Source organism: Poecilia mexicana, unplaced genomic scaffold (genome assembly GCF_051168715.1).
Source record: "Poecilia mexicana isolate PSO_F unplaced genomic scaffold, ASM5116871v1 scaffold_7, whole genome shotgun sequence".
Taxonomy (NCBI): Eukaryota; Metazoa; Chordata; class Actinopteri; order Cyprinodontiformes; family Poeciliidae; genus Poecilia; species Poecilia mexicana.
The window spans coordinates 28,703,903-28,711,370 of record NW_028263376.1 but is presented as its reverse complement, the minus strand read 5'-3'; the positions used below and the strand labels follow the sequence as shown (position 1 = coordinate 28,711,370).

At 39.0% G+C, this 7,468-nt stretch overlaps 1 long non-coding RNA gene across 1 annotated transcript; it reads right to left on the bottom strand.

Annotated features, from left to right (window-relative positions):
- Positions 1-4,060: 4,060 nt before the first annotated feature.
- LOC148158460 (uncharacterized) lies at positions 4,061-5,449 on the bottom strand. The gene is made up of 2 exons (XR_015763834.1): positions 4,999-5,449; positions 4,061-4,359 (listed from the first exon to the last, which is right to left on the bottom strand). It is a non-coding gene; the product is annotated as an uncharacterized LOC148158460 (long non-coding RNA).
- Between the last annotated feature and the right edge of the window lie 2,019 nt (positions 5,450-7,468).

Below are 7,468 nucleotides of genomic sequence, written 5' to 3'. Positions count from 1 at the left end.
ACAATTTCTAAAGCACTTAAGCAAAGCGCAAAAATATTTTTTTATACATTTAAAATAACATTTTCATAAAACCTTATAAAAAAAATTTTTTTTTAAAGTCTGAAAACATAATTTTTATCTCCTTCAATGCTATTTAGAAAAATGAACCTTTTTTCATGTTTTTCTGTGTTCAGGCCTAATCACTTCAGCTGCTTGTGCTGTTTATTGACTGCAAGTGTAATATTTCAACTTTTTCTTAAAATTCTTCCAGTCATTCCTCCTTTAGCATTTAATACAATAATAGCATTTGCTTTAAAATGTTACATTAAAAAAATGTAAGAAAAACATATTTTAAAAATGCATGTCCTTAGAAGTCCTCACGTTTAAAGCAGGCACACGCAAATTACAGAAACAAGTTTCAATCGCTTATGTTGGCCTTGCAATAATAGAGCTTCTTAGTCAAACAAGTTAATGACCCATTGTGATGAGCAGCCATTTTGTTGGTAAAATGTGATGCGAGTCTTGTCTTGATAATAAATGTGCAACAAATTTAGGGTACCTCTATAAATATTCAGTCCTTTTTAAAGAAATCTGCATCAGTGTCTAATTATTTGATGTATTTGTGGGAAAGAAAGTGATTTATTACAGGCAGACATCAAAACTTTGATTTGCAATTAAACACGTATGGAGAAAAACAGTAAGTGTTTGCCATAACGTCACTATAGTTCAAAACATAAAACACTGTGATCTCATAACTTTCAGGTCTGGGTTGTGCCATCTGCTAAGTAAACTTTAAAATCCAAAAAGACAGTAAAAATTGCTGATGGACTTTTATTTTTATCTGATGCATGAATGAAAGCAGCGTGTCTCTCCTCCCTCCATCACATCAACCAACATCTCTCTGGGCTAAAAACTCATTTGTCATCCGATCAGTTTGTCAGCTCTATTGATTCTCCAAAGAGAAACTGGGACCATTAAGTCCCTTCTGGAACAGGACGGCTCGGCCTGTAGCTCTCGAGTCATACATAACCAAACAAATGAACGACTGAGCTCGACTGAGAAATGGTGTTTAGACCATTGCTGCTCCACTACGCTGTCCAATTGAGCTGGGTCCGCCGAGCCCTCAGGGAGGAAGCGTGTCGGATTCTGGCTCATTCATCTTCCGTGTGTCAGAGACGAGGTAAGATCTGACCGCCGCAAGAAGGGATCTCAGAGGCTAACTTCCCCCGTATGTGTGCCTGCATGTATGTGGTGCAGAGGCTGAGCTGCTGCATTGATTGAATGCCAGTAAATGGGTTTCTGGCAGCCATCCCCCGCAATCAGCACCACAACTCTGAGGTGTGTTTCTTTTTTTTCAGTAGCAGTGACAGGATACAGCCTTGTTTTACTTCCCCTGTCAGGGAGTTCATTATGTTGAGACAGAAATTCACAATCCCATGAAGAGGGGACATTCCTTATTATAGAGCACAGCGGAGGTATTTCAGTCTCTGACCTGCTCTGCCTGCCTGGAATAAAAGCATCTGCAGGATTCAGAGACAAAAATCCTTTCATGGTGTAAATCTCAGATTTTCTCCAGAGAACTTCAATCGCCTGGACGTTTTTAAGTGTGTTGAAAACCGATGGCTGCTTTTAAATGCTGAGGTAATTCATTCAGATCGTTTTATTTCTAAAAAAAAAAAAAGAGAGAGAGAGAGAGAGAGAGAGAAAGAGAGAGAGAGGAGAAAAAACAGAAACGAATCATCGGATTTATTGAAAGCTGTCACGCATGCAAAAAATCGTATAGTGTTTCAATATTCCCATGTGTTATTGGAAGTGATAGGAAGACATAGTGGGACATTTTAATAAAAAGGGAAATAATGGACGGGGGTTTTCTCATATCCTCTGACATATCTGTTGGTTAGGCAGCTGTGACAGCGGGGGGGAGGAGGAGGACCGGGCTTCCTCCACTTCTCCATCATCCGAGTGAAAACTTCAAGTTAGAAAACAGAACAATTGATCATGACCGCAATTCTGAGAGTAGTAGTTTTCTGTTTGTTACTTTAAGAATAAACTACTTCAATCCAGATTAACTGACAAAGTCAGATCCTTTAAATGTGCCTGGATATGCAAATTTCCATCCGTAGTGCCTTACAGGTGGATTGTATATCACTAAAAACACCTATGATGTGTCCTGAAAGTCCAACTTGTCTCAAGCGGAGCTAAAACGTCACTTTTGTATCTCAGTTTGACTGCGGCAACCAAAACTTTTCATTCTCGACTGCTTCACACGCAGATTATTTGAAAGGGGGGCAACAACTATTGAGGCATTAACGTCTCGAGGATTGCTGCTGAATCAATTGAACTTCAGATTCAGAGAGGATCACTCCTGGCCTTTGAGCAGCTTAGGATTCCTTCAGAATGATAGGGAGATGAAGCAACATGGCTGCCGTGCAGAACAAATATCGTAGGTTCATAGAAAAATGGAGAAAAGAATCCCAGAAGTCAAAGCAGGAAAAAAGTCAAAGCAAACATAAAAGTTTAAGCACAGAAAGAAAACTAAACATCAGTCGTTAAAGCAAAGAATTTTATGCAAGTAAATGGTTTTATTTTGAGGAATCACTCAGATAAAAACCTTTTTTATGTGTGAAAAGTGTTTTGCAACGCAGCGTTCTCCCATATTTTGAGTTTTATCGTATTATCGAGTCTTGTAATTGAGACTTTGCAACATGATCTAATGATACTTTTCCCTTTAGACTCGCTCTGCTGCAACTGTTCACTGTGAATTTAAACTGCGATCAAACTTATTTCTAACTCCATAAAACAATTTAAACCTATTGGTGTTGCCGTAGAAACATTGTTACAGAACTGAAACGTAATAAACAGCAGCTGCGATGAAAAGTCGATGTTGCTTTTCTCGTATGTTGTTCATAATTCTGTGCAGCACATTGAGCTGCTTTATAAATTGATTGATTGATTGATTGATTGATTCCCAGATAGCACAGAATGATTGAAACAACATTGAATCAATGTCAGCCAGAAACATTGAATCAACGTTGAACGCTGACATTGAAACAACATTGAAAGTGGTCGGTGACTTGTATGTTGAATCAACGTTAGGGTTTCAACCATAACTGACATTATATCAATGTTGATTCAACCATCATCTGTATGTCAACTTGTATGCATATTTGTGTTGATAGTACATTGAATCAGTTATGAATCAATGTTGATTCTACATTATATCAATGTTGAGTCAACCATCATCTGAACGTGGATCTGCATCCGGATTTCGGTTGATTCTACATTGAATCAATGTTGATTCAACACTCATTTGACTGTGGATCTGCATGCATATTTGTGTTGATTCTACATTGAATAAGTTAGGAATCAATGGTGATTCAACCATCATCTGAACGTGGATCTGCATGCATATTTGTGTTGATTCTACATTGAATCAATGTTGATTCAACACTCATTTGACTGTGGATCTGCATGCATATTTGTGTTGATTCTACATTGAATAAGTTAGGAATCAATGGTGATTCAACCATCATTTGAACGTGGATCTGCATGCATATTTGTGTTGATTCTACATTGAATCAATGTTGATTCAACACTCATTTGACTGTGGATCTGCATGCATATTTGTGTTGATTCTACATTGAATCAATGTTGATTCAACACTCATTTGACTGTGGATCTGCATGCATATTTGTGTTGATTCTACATTGAATAAGTTAGGAATCAATGGTGATTCAACCATCATCTGAACGTGGATCTGCATGCATATCTGTGTTGATTCTACATTGAATCAGTTAGGAATCAACGTTCATTCAACCATCAGCTGAACGTGGATCTGCATGCAGATTTGTGTTAATTCTACATTGAATCAATGTTGATTCAACACTCATTTGACTGTGGATGTACATGCAGATTTGGGTTGTTTTTATATTGAATGAAAGCTAAGGATTTATGTACATTTTACGTCTGATAGGTCTACATCATAACATGCCACTAAAAGTTTCTTCTCTGGTGTTAAACACTGTATTATTGGCAGATGATGCGTAAACTGTGTACAAAAGTTTAAAAATGACAACATGGGTTTGATTTAACATTTTATTTAAGAAAAGAGGGACAGATCTTTAAACATATTTGATTCCTTTTTGACTGTCAAAACAACAGTATGTTGTCCACAGAAGAACAGAGTCCATGAAGTTAAGCTTTGTACTGTATGAAGTAGGGAAACAGTACAAGTCGTGGTAACCCCAGTTTGACTCTGGTTGGCGTCACTTTGATTCCTTGTGATGTCTTCCTCTCGTTCTGGTGCGTAATGAAGCCACTTCTTGACAATTTTGCTGCAGTCCTCAAGAGTCAGCTTTCGGTCAAACTGCAGAGCAACAGCTGAAAAAAATAAAAGTGAGGAAGGTGCCAGTTAGAAATATGATAAACATTTGAAAAGTTCTGAAACACAATGAAAGATTAAACACTGTACTGGTTACAGGTCTGAGAACAAATACAAACCATATAGTTCCCCATGTACACTCACTGTTAAATTAATATCTTAATCTTTCATTAATATTTATCTTAATGTTTACATATACAACTGCATTTACCCATCAAGCTGCAGTATAGTGTAGGATTTATGATATTGATATTAAATCAATATTTAAAATAAAGGGCTGTTTATCAGAAAACCTAACAATAAAACTCAGGGAGGATCAGGTTTATTTAACACACCAGAGACAAATAAATCAAACAAAAGGTGATTTATAGTGTAGTTGGAAAAATTATAATTTATACAGAATAAACTTCCATCAAATAGCTGGTTCAATCTTCCATCAACTACAAATATTTCCAAATAAGTTGATTAAATTCCTTAAAAAGAGTCTATATGCTAATAAAGATCCCACACAAGTAACAATAGTCCAGTTCAATTTAACCAGTTACCAATCCAAGGATCAACAGACTGAATCAGTCATTAGCAGGTTTAGTTCAGTGTTTCACCTGCCTTACATGTTAAGTGTTTCCCTTCTGCCTCACCTGGATTGAATCTGTGGATGATTAACAACCTTCTGCACTTCTTGATGGCTGCAGACGGTCATGTAATCATCCAACTCAGCTGTTCTGGTACAGAGGCTCATTTAAGCACGACCCTAAGCATATCATAATAAAAAGTTAAAAACAAGTGATTACTATCACAACAATTTAAAGCCCACCTGGACCAGCCAGCCTTACACTTCCTTGTCCACCACATGTTCTCCCAGACCAAACAATAGGCCCCGCCCTATTTTAAAAACTCAAATCCCACAAAATCTCACAGGATTTCATACTTAGGCCTGGAGTGGTGGGTAGGATGAAAATAATACAAAAGGAGACATGACCTCAATTATTAAAAATATCCGTTTTGCCCCAAAATAACCAGGATTACTATGGGCACAAAACAATGCCCTTATTTTTCAATAAACACATTTAAGATCAAAGTAATATTGAAAAACTTACCATAAAAGTGCTCAGCGGAGAATTCAATTCAGAAGCCGGTAGCAAACAAGCCAGCAGCAAAGTGGCTTTTTGGTTGGGACAAACCACAAGTGTAAAATTGGGGAGGTGGACTGTACAACTCCTAGTACAGACTTGTAGATGTTTTTGTGTCAACACATTATGCACAGTCAGTAATAATATTTACAGACAAGTAAGAAAATGTACAGAAAGGAATCACAACCCACTGTTCTCAACATGTAGTGCTTAATTTGAAACATGATTAACCCCCACCTAGTAATAAAATGTTCTGACCCAGAGCTCAAGGAGGGGGAGGGAAGAAGGAATGAGAGGGGGTAAAGAGGAGAAGGTTGGGAGGAGCGGCTGGGTGGGGGAGGTTTGGGAGGGAGTGGGGGGAGATGAGGAGGTGATGAGGGATCCAACAAACTGCCCAGATTGCACACAATGGTAAATCAACATTGAATTATAGTCAGAATGGTTGATTTTTGGTTGAGGTCAACAACTGACGGTTGATCAACCATCAAACAACCATCCACCTCCAGCCAAGTAACCAATGTTGAAACTGTGTCATTGAGTCAATGTTGTTTTGTGGTTGAAATCTAATGAATTAAATGCTAATGTCTGATCAACGACTGATCAATGTTGAATCAATGTTGAATCAATGTCAGCTCTTTTGCCACACCCCTTCCCCTCCTCTCCTCCTCATCAGAGCACTGGGTCAGAGCATTTTATTAGTGAGTGGGGGGTATTACATTCTAAATTAACCTCTGTAAAGGATAGTGGGTGAAGATTCATTTCTGTACATTTTCTTTCTTTTTCATAAAAAAGTCCTACTGACCATTTGTGTGTGATATATTGACACAAAAACATCTACAACTTACTATAAGGAGTAAGGAGTGGAGCGGTCCACCCCCGCCATTTACATGAGTGGGATGTCCCAAACACACAGCCACTTCGCTGTTGGCTTGTTGGCAAAAGATGTTAATTCAATGTTGAATTGCCATCATGTGCAATCTGGGCAGGCGCAGAGCTATGGGGGGGGGGGTGCTTAAATATCTGATTATAGACTGAGAAAGTCTACTGCCTGTTGAGAAAGGTCTATTTAATGTTAAAGTTACTTTCCCTCAATGGAATATATACTAGTCAGTCCCAGTGACCGTTTCACTCACGGTTTAGCCGATGTGTTTCCTGGGTAAAGATCAACCAAAAAACGCAGACCAACCTCCCCGCCCCTCGCTCAACAGTTTCTGGTAGCGCAGGCGATAAACGTCAGGGGCCTGGTGATTCGTTAGGGGTCCGGTAATTAGCCCCGCCCCCCGGCCCAACGCTGACTTGTTCCGCTAGTGAATCTGGGTACAGAACGGAATCACAACTGTGTTGTCAACACATAGTGCTTAAGTTAAAACGTGATTAACCCTCACCTAAAAGGGGTTGTGCAGTGGTGGCGCAGGGGTTAAGCACAAACCACAATCAAGGCCTCAGTCCTCAACACAGCTGTCACAGGTTCAATTCCTGACCTTGGCAACCTTTGCTGCATTACCCCCCTTCTCTCATTACCCACCTTCCTGTCAATTAACTATCAAATAAAGGCCACTAGCCAAAACAATCTTTTAAAAAATGAAAAACCTTCACTTAAAATTAAAGTTGTTTCACCTGATTGAGGGATAGATGGGCCCAGGTGGGGGGAAAGAGGTGTGTGTGTGTTTTTGGCGGGTGGAGGGAAGGGGGTTGGGCATTTGAATGGCAGGCGGTGGTGAGGGGTGCAAAAAACACCTGAACACTTTGATTACTAGTTTTTCCTCAAGGCAAACTGACCTGCATGCTTTCAGTTCAGCAAAACCTTGTTAATCAAATGTTAATTAAAATCATGTGTGCTGAATTAGGGAAATGGCTAAAACTTGTAGGGCAGTGTGCCTGGTGCCGGTGCTGAAAAACACTGGATTCAATGTGGCATTTCAATCAATGAATGTTAATTGGCTAGAATTGAATGGTTGTTTGATGGTTGATCCAGCTT